Source organism: Scyliorhinus canicula, unplaced genomic scaffold (genome assembly GCF_902713615.1).
Source record: "Scyliorhinus canicula unplaced genomic scaffold, sScyCan1.1, whole genome shotgun sequence".
In the NCBI taxonomy this organism is placed as follows: domain Eukaryota; kingdom Metazoa; phylum Chordata; class Chondrichthyes; order Carcharhiniformes; family Scyliorhinidae; genus Scyliorhinus; species Scyliorhinus canicula.
The window spans coordinates 64,224-72,894 of record NW_024055760.1 but is presented as its reverse complement, the minus strand read 5'-3'; the positions used below and the strand labels follow the sequence as shown (position 1 = coordinate 72,894).

At 46.8% G+C, this 8,671-nt stretch overlaps 1 long non-coding RNA gene across 1 annotated transcript; it reads right to left on the bottom strand.

Annotated features, from left to right (window-relative positions):
- LOC119960991 lies at nt 1-7,797 on the bottom strand. Its single transcript, XR_005459564.1, has 2 exons — nt 7,695-7,797; nt 1-1,087 (listed from the first exon to the last, which is right to left on the bottom strand). It is a non-coding gene; the product is annotated as an uncharacterized LOC119960991 (long non-coding RNA).
- Between the last annotated feature and the right edge of the window lie 874 nt (nt 7,798-8,671).

Here is an 8,671-nt window from a genome sequence, read left to right as displayed (position 1 = left end):
TTCAGGCACCTTTCCAAATGACTGGAATTAACTGAAGGAAAATAAAAATTAGCCTTTGAGGTAAACTTCAACCTTCTTAGCCCAACAAGTGGAAAAGAGAGTGAAGCTTCCCACAGCTTGTGAGTTCCGAAATATAACTTCAAGGCTGAAGTTTATCTTCAGGGAATCAAACATTTTGGTGCCTTTTCCAATTGTACCAGTAAATTGTGATTCACACTGAAAGGTTTACTTTCACTCTGTAATTAAAACATTTCACTTTTCCCAGCACAGGAACGGGCAGCATTTTAGATTAAATTCCAATTGTTCACTTGTCTTGTAGCTGGTGTGTGGAGAAGATCATGTTCACTGTAGATCTGTCAGTGCAGAAACCGCACTGTGCTTCTGGATAAACTCAGTCTGCAGGACGGTGAAGATTTTGTAACCATGACCCGAGTGAAGGCCTTCACAGTGACTTTAAGGAGTGAGATGTTCCTGGAGTTGTTGTGGTCTTCTCTGTCACGTTTCCTTTTGCAGATTGCTATGGTTATTGCACAACACATGTTCTGTGAACCAGTCTTGCATCCCTAAACAGAAAGACATCATGAAGGTGTGACAGTAGATGGGACTTTCCGTGTTTGCACAGTTAAGCTGGAATTCCATCCTTGCCGGGTGTCTCTGCTTGTTCAGCGATCAATGGTTTTTTCAAACTCATGGCGAGGATTCCTTGTCTAACTGAAACATGACAGGAAGCTGCAGGAGACTCAAACAGAGACTGGGAGATGTCCGTCTCACAGGGATACAGCTTACAGACGTGGTCAACCCAGCGGGACATCTGGTTACTTCTGTTGGTGAGAAGCTCACCATTTGTCAATATCTTTGTTGATGGTCAGACCAAGCAGCCTCTTGATCCCATTATGCACAGCAGGCACATATTCACTGTCACAGGCAGTTTGGATTTCCTGATGTCGGCTGACCCAGTGTTTATTTATACACCATCTCCCTGTATTTTACACAACTCTCTTGGTGACTTTCGAGTAATGCAGTGTTCCAGCTGTTGGGTTTATCTTGTGCATGAGGTAGACTTTGGCTTCAGCTTTTACTGATGTTTCTGCAAAATAGTTACCGTTTAATTTCATCATGGAGGCGTCACTGAAGAATGCACAAATCAGTGAGAATAGTCAGCAGGATCAACCAACACTTTCTCATTGGAGATGTTAATCAGTGGAACCTTTCACACACTCAATTAGAACATAGAACAGTACAGCACAGAACAGGCCCTTCGGCCCTCAATGTTGTGCCGAGCAATGATCACCCTACTCAAACCCACGTATCCACCCTATACCCGTAACCCAACAACCCCCCCCTTAACCTTAACCTTACTTTTTCTAGGACACTACGGGCAATTTAGCATGGCCAATCCACCTAACCTGCACATCTTTGGACTGTGGGAGGAAACCGGAGCACCCGGAGGAAACCCACGCACACAGGGGGAGGACGTGCAGACTCCGCACAGACAGTGACCCAGCCGGGAATCGAACCTGGGACCCTGGAGCTGTGAAGCATTTATGCTAACCACCATGCTACCCTGCTGGAGATTTTGCACTTAAATTCAGTTTAGGATTGAAGTCAAAGTTAATAATTTTATAGTAAACAAATTCCTGTTGTCAGTTCTTGAATTAGGAAGAGAAATCACAGGTGGTGCTTTTAAAAAGGGACACAGCAGCTCCGAAAATCAGTGACATCTCCAGAATATTAAACTCCAGGGATTGTTAATATCAGCAGAATCAAACCAGATATTGTCAGACGATCAATCCTGGATGTGATTAGCAGCAGCAAAAGGAACAGAATCCAATCCCTGAAGTCACTTGTGAACTTGCTGATGTCGCCGCTCTTTAGCTGCCTCAGTGAATCCCTTCCCCCACACAGAGCAGGTGAACGGCCTCTCCCCGGTGTGAATTCGCTGGTGTATCACCAAGTTGGTGGACTTTGTGAATCCCTTCCCACACACAGAGCAGATAAAGGCCTCTCCCGGTGTGACCTCGCTGGTGCATCACCAAGTTGGAAGACTTTGTGAATCCCTTCCCACTCAACAGAGCAGATAAAGGCCTCTCCCCGGTGTGACCTCGCTGGTGTTCAATGAGATTGGATGAAGACGTGAAATTCTTTCCACACAAAGTGCAGCTGAATTGCCTCTCCTGATTATGAAATCCCTGGAGGCTGGATAACTGAGCAAATTCCTCCCCACACACGGAGCAGGTGTACGGCTTCTCCCCAGTGTGAACTCGCTGGTGCTACTGGAGGCTGGATAACTGAGCAAATTCCTCCCCGCACACTGAGCAGGTGTACGGCTTCTCCCCAGTGTGAACACGCTGGTGTGCGGTGAGGTCGGCTAAAGACCTGAACTTCTTTCCACAGTGAGTACAGTTGAATGGCTTCTCCTCAGTGTGAGTAAGCTGGTGTTTTAGCAAGTGGAATGAATTTGTGAATCTCTTCCCACACTCCAAGCAGATGAATTTCATAGAATTTACAGTGCACAAGGAGGCCATTCGGCCCATCGAGTCTGCACCGGCTCTTGGAAAGAGCACCCTACCCAAGGTCAACACCGCCACCCTATCCCCATAACCCAGTAACCCCACCACCCTATCCCCATAACCCAGTAACCCCATCCCCATAACCCAGTAACCCCACCCAACACTAAGGGCAATTTATCATGGCCAATCCACCTAACCTACACATCTTTGGAATGTGGGAGGAAACCGGAGCACCCGGAGAAAACCTACGCACACAAGGGAGGATGTACAGACTCCACACAGACAGTGACCCAAGCCGGAATGGAACCTGGGACCCTGGAGCTGTGAAGCAATTGTGCTATCCATAATGCTACTGTGCTGCCTGGTGTGAAATCGCTGGTGTATTGCAAGGCCTGCTAATTGAGTACACCCCTTCCCACACGCTGAGGAGGTGAATGACATAGAACATATAGAACATAGAACAGTACAGCACAGAACAGGCCCTTCGGCCCTCGATGTTGTGCCGAGCAATGATCACCCCACTTAAACCCACGTAACCCGTATACCCAACAATCCCCCCATTAACCTTACACTACGGGCAATTTAGCATGGCCAATCCACCTAACCCGCACATCTTTGGACTGTGGGAGGAAACCGGAGCACCCAGAGGAAACCCACGCACACACGGGGAGGACGTGCAGACTCCACACAGACAGTGACCCAGCCGGGAATCGAACCTGGGACCCTGGAGCTGTGAAGCATTGATGCTAACCACCATGCTACCGTGAGGCCCCAGTGTGAATGCATCTTCCCAGTGTGAATGCGTCAATGGTTTCTCAGCAGGGATAGGTAATAGAATCCTTTCCCACAATCCTCACATTTCCAAAGTTTCTCTATGGTGCTGGGCCCAATATGGCTGCGTCGATGGATTTCCAGATGGGATGGCTAATTGAATCCTTTCACACAATCCTCACATTTCCACGGTTTCTCCATACAGCCGGAGGCTAGTTAACGCAATGTCCATACACAGAACATATTTACTATTTCGCCACACTGTCACTGGTGCAATGTTATTTTCAGGTGGAAGTGGTAAAAACTCTTTCAACAGTTTACTGAAACATTCTCACTCTGATGTGTGTGTGTGCCTCTGTGTTTTTCCTGTCACACGAGTTTGAAAGCTTTTCCCACGGACAGCAAGGCAATAAATGTATTTTTCTAGATTCCGAGGTCCATGATATTCAGATCCTCATTAATTGAGTGCCTGTGTCAGGTCTTGCTGTAATGTATTAGTTTGAGTTTCCCATCTGCAAATCCTTCCCAATAACTATCCTGTAAAAGGAGTTTACAAGAGTACCCAGTGTCAGTCCAGGATAGAAATTTTGAAGACAATTCCATGTTCTGTGGAACATTTTTTCCCTCTTGTTCCCCCAGAACTGTGAATCCCCGTCCCACACACTCTCCCTCTTCATTGGGCTGAAATCCAAAAATGTTTTGGCGAATTGTTTCCGGATCCTTTTAACCATCTGGAGATAAATTCACTCATGATTTGTCACAGACATGAATCTGAATCACCCTGACTGAGCAGACACAGTTACAGACGTTAACCTTGTGTCCAGAACTGACTCTGGAGATTTTCTCAGTGACCTTCAGTCACCATCATTGAGACTAACTTTAGATTCCAGATTTTAATAGTTTAATGGATTGGAACATAGAACATAGAACATAGAACGATACAGCGCAGTACAGGCCCTTCGGCCCTCGATGTTGCACCGACATGGAAAAAATCTAAAGGCCATTTAACCTACACTATGCCCTTATCATCCATATGCTTATCCAATAAATTTTTAAATGCCCTCAATGTTGGCGAGTTCACTACTGTTGCAGGTAGGGCATTCCACGGCCTCACCACTCTTTGCGTAAAAAACCCACCTCTGACCTCTGTCCTATATCTATTACCCCTCAATTTAAGGCTATGTCCCCTCGTGCTAGCCACCTCCATCCGCGGGAGAAGGCTCTCGCTGTCCACCCTATCTAACCCTCTGATCATTTTGTATGCCTCTATTAAGTCACCTCTTAACCTTCTTCTCTCTAACGAAAACAACCTCAAGTCCATCAGCCTTTCCTCATAAGATTTTCCCTCCATACCAGGCAACATCCTGGTAAATCTCCTCTGCACCCGTTCCAAAGCTTCCACGTCCTTCCTATAATGAGGCGACCAGAACTGTACGCAATACTCCAAATGCGGCCGTACTAGAGTTTTGTACAACTGCAACATGACCTCATGGCTCCGGAACTCAATCCCTCTACCAATAAAGGCCAACACACCATAGGCCTTCTTCACAACCCTATCAACCTGGGTGGCAACTTTCAGGGATCTATGTACATGGACACCGAGATCCCTCTGCTCATCCACACTACCAAGAATTTTACCATTAGCCAAATATTCCGCATTTCTGTTATTCTTTCCAAAGTGAATCACCTCACACTTCTCCACATTAAACTCCATTTGCCACCTCTCAGCCCAGCTCTGCAGCTTATCTATGTCCCTCTGTAACCTGCAACATCCTTCCGCACTGTCTACAACTCCACCGACTTTAGTGTCGTCTGCAAATTTACTCACCCATCCTTCTGCGCCCTCCTCTAGGTCATTTATAAAAATGACAAACAGCAACGGCCCCAGAACAGATCCTTGTGGTATGCCACTCGTAACTGAACTCCATTCTGAACATTTCCCATCAACTACCACTCTCTGTCTTCTTTCAACTAGCCAATTTCTGATCCACATCTCTAAATCACCCTCAATCCCCAGCCTCCGTATTTTCTGCAATAGACGACCGTGGGGAACCTTATCAAACGCTTTACTGAAATCCATATACACCACATCAACTGCTCTACCCTCGTCTACCTGTTCAGTCACCTTCTCAAAGAACTCGATAAGGTTTGTGAGGCATGACCTACCCTTCACAAAACCATGCTGACTGTCCCTAATCATATTATTCCTATCTAGATGATTATAAATCGTGTCTTTTATAATCCTCTCCAAGACTTTACCCACCACAGACGTTAGGCTCACCGGCCTATAGTTACCGGGGTTATCTCTACTCCCCTTCTTGAACAAAGGGACCACATTTGCTATCCTCCAGTCCTCTGGCACTATTCCTGTAGCCAATGATGACCTAAAAATCAAAGCCAAAGGCTCAGCAATCTCTTCCCTGGCTTCCCAGAGAATCCTAGGATAAATCCCATCCGGCCCCGGGGACTTATCTATTTTCACCTTGTCCAGAATTGCCAACACTTCTTCCCTACGCACCTCAATGCCATCTATTCTAATAGCCTGGGTCTCAGCATTCTCCTCCACAATATTATCTTTTTCTTGAGTGAATACTGACGAAAAGTATTCATTTAGTATCTCGCTTATCTCCTCAGCCTCCAAACACAACTTCCCACCACTGTCCTTGACTGGCCCTACTCTTACCCTAGTCATTCTTTTATTCCTGACATACCTATAGAAAGCTTTTGGGTTTTCCTTGATCCTACCTGCCAAAGACTTCTCATGTCCCCTCCTTGCTCGTCTCAGCTCTCTCTTTAGATCCTTCCTCGCTTCCTTGTAAATATCAAGCGCCCCAACTGAAACTTCACGCCTCATCTTCACATAGGCCTCCTTCTTCCTCTTAACAAGAGATTCCACTTCTTTGGTAAACCACGGTTCCCTCGCTCGACCCCTTCCTCCCTGCCTGACTGGTACGTACTTATCAAGAACATGCAATAGCTGTTCCTTGAACAAGCTCCACATATCCAGTGTGCCCAACCCTTGCAGCCTACTTCTCCAACCAACACATCCTAAGTCATGTCTAATGGCATCATAATTGCCCTTCCCCCAGCTATAACTCTTGCCCTGCGGGGTATACTTATCCCTTTCCATCACTAACGTAAAGGTCACCGAATTGTGGTCACTGTTTCCAAAGTGCTCACCTACCTCCAGATCTAACACCTGGCCTGGTTCATTACCCAAAACCAAATCCAATGTGGCCTCGCCTCTTGTTGGCCTGTCAACATATTGTGTCAGGAAACCCTCTTGCACACATTGTACAAAGAATGACCCATCTAATGTACTCGAACTATATCTTTTCCAGTCAATATTTGGAAAGTTAAAGTCTCCCATAACAACTACCCTGTTACTTTCGCTCTTTTCCAGAATCATCTTCGCCATCCTTTCCTCTACATCCCTAGAACTATTAGGTGGCCTATAGAAAACTCCCAACAGGGTGACCTCTCCTTTCCTGTTTCTAACCTCAGCCCATACTACCTCAGAAGAAGAGTCCCCATCTAGCATCCTTTCCGCCACCGTAATACTGTCCTTGACTAGCAGCGCCACACCTCCCCCTCTTTTGCCCCCTTCTCTGAACTTACTAAAACACCTAAACCCCGGAACCTGCAACAACCATTCCTGTCCCTGCTCTATCCATGTCTCTGAAATGGCCACAACATCGAAATCCCAGGTACCAACCCATGCTGCCAGTTCCCCTACCTTATTTCGTATACTCCTGGCATTGAAGTAGACACACTTCAAACCACCTACCTGAACACTGGCACCCTCCTGCGAAGTCAAATCTGTGCTCCTGACCTCTATACTCTCAATCTCCCGTACCCTAAAACTACAATCCAGGTTCCCATGCCCCTGCTGAATTAGTTTAAACCCCCCCAAAGAGCACTAACAAATCTCCCCCCCAGAATATCATGTCCCCAGAACATTTTCCTGTCTCTCTGGGTGACTAATGCAGTGACATTGTCACTGGGTCAGTGTCTCCCCCCTGGTCTCTATGAGGTTGTTTGTGGAGCGAAACCGGAAGCGGCGGATAATCACTGACCTCTCACCTGGTACCTCACAATGTCCGGGGAATGATTGACGGCATCTCCGGCCAATAGGGAAAGAGGAGTCGGGACTGGAGGACCGAGCGAGAGTGACTGGTCCTCCAACGAATCCCAGTGAGCGAGGGCCGGGCTGGGCTCGGTCGTGTGAGGCATGCGCAGTGGTTAGAGGCATGCGCAGTGTGATTAATGGCGGCACAGAGACGTTTCTTTCTCAGTTCGATAATCCGCAGAGGTGGGTATGGCGGAACCGGGGGAAGCTATGGATCAGGCGGGGATTTGGAGAAGCTTTGTAAACATGTTCTATGAAACGCAAACCCATGAAAAATAACCTACCGATATCCGGGATGGGTTCCCGCCCTTTGCACAGAGCAGGGCCGCAGCTTTCCACAGTTCCAAACCCGGGTTAATGTCCGCCATCTTTGTCGGGGGCACTGGGGGGCAGGACGCATGCGCAATCGATATCTTTATTGAAGGTAATGGCGGCGACAGCGCATGCGCACCCTCCATCTTTGTTAGGGGCAATATTTTTGAAATTACCCAGTGATGGCGAATAAATTGTTCATTAAACATCTTCACTATTTCACCTCCAATTTATTATCGATGGCGCCGAACAATGATATCAGGTCAATGACGATCATTTGTGTTTATATTGTGTCTTTAACAGAATAAATCTGTCTATATAAAACTAAAAGAACATAGAAAAGTACGTGATGTGGAGATGCCGGCGTTGGACTGGGGTGAGCACAGTAAGAAGTCTGACACCAGGTTAAAGTCCAACAGGTTTGTTTCAAACACGAGCTTTCGGAGCTCTGCTCCTTCCTCAGGTGAAGAAAAGTACAGCACAGGAAAAGGCCCTTCGGCCCTCCAAGCCCGTGCCCATCATGCTGCCCGACTAAACTAAAATCTTCTACACTTCCTGGATCTGTATCCCTCTATTCCCATCCTATTCATGTATTTGTCAAAATGCCCCTTAAACGTCACTATCGTCCCTGCTTCCACCACCTCTTCTGGTAGCGAGTTCCAGGCACCCACTACTCTCTGTATAAAAAAATTTGCCTCGTACATCTGTAAACCTTGCCCCTTAGTAACAAGTCTTACAACGCCAGGTTAAAGTCCAACATGTTTCTTTCAAACACTAGCTTTCGGAGCACTACTCCTTCCTCAGGTGAATGAAGAGGCATACCTTGCCCCTTGCACCTTAAACCTATGCCCCCTAGTAATTGACCCCTCTACCCTGGGAAAAATGTCTCTGACTATCTACTCTGTCTATGCCCCTCATAATTTTGCAGACCTCTTATGAAAAATGAAAA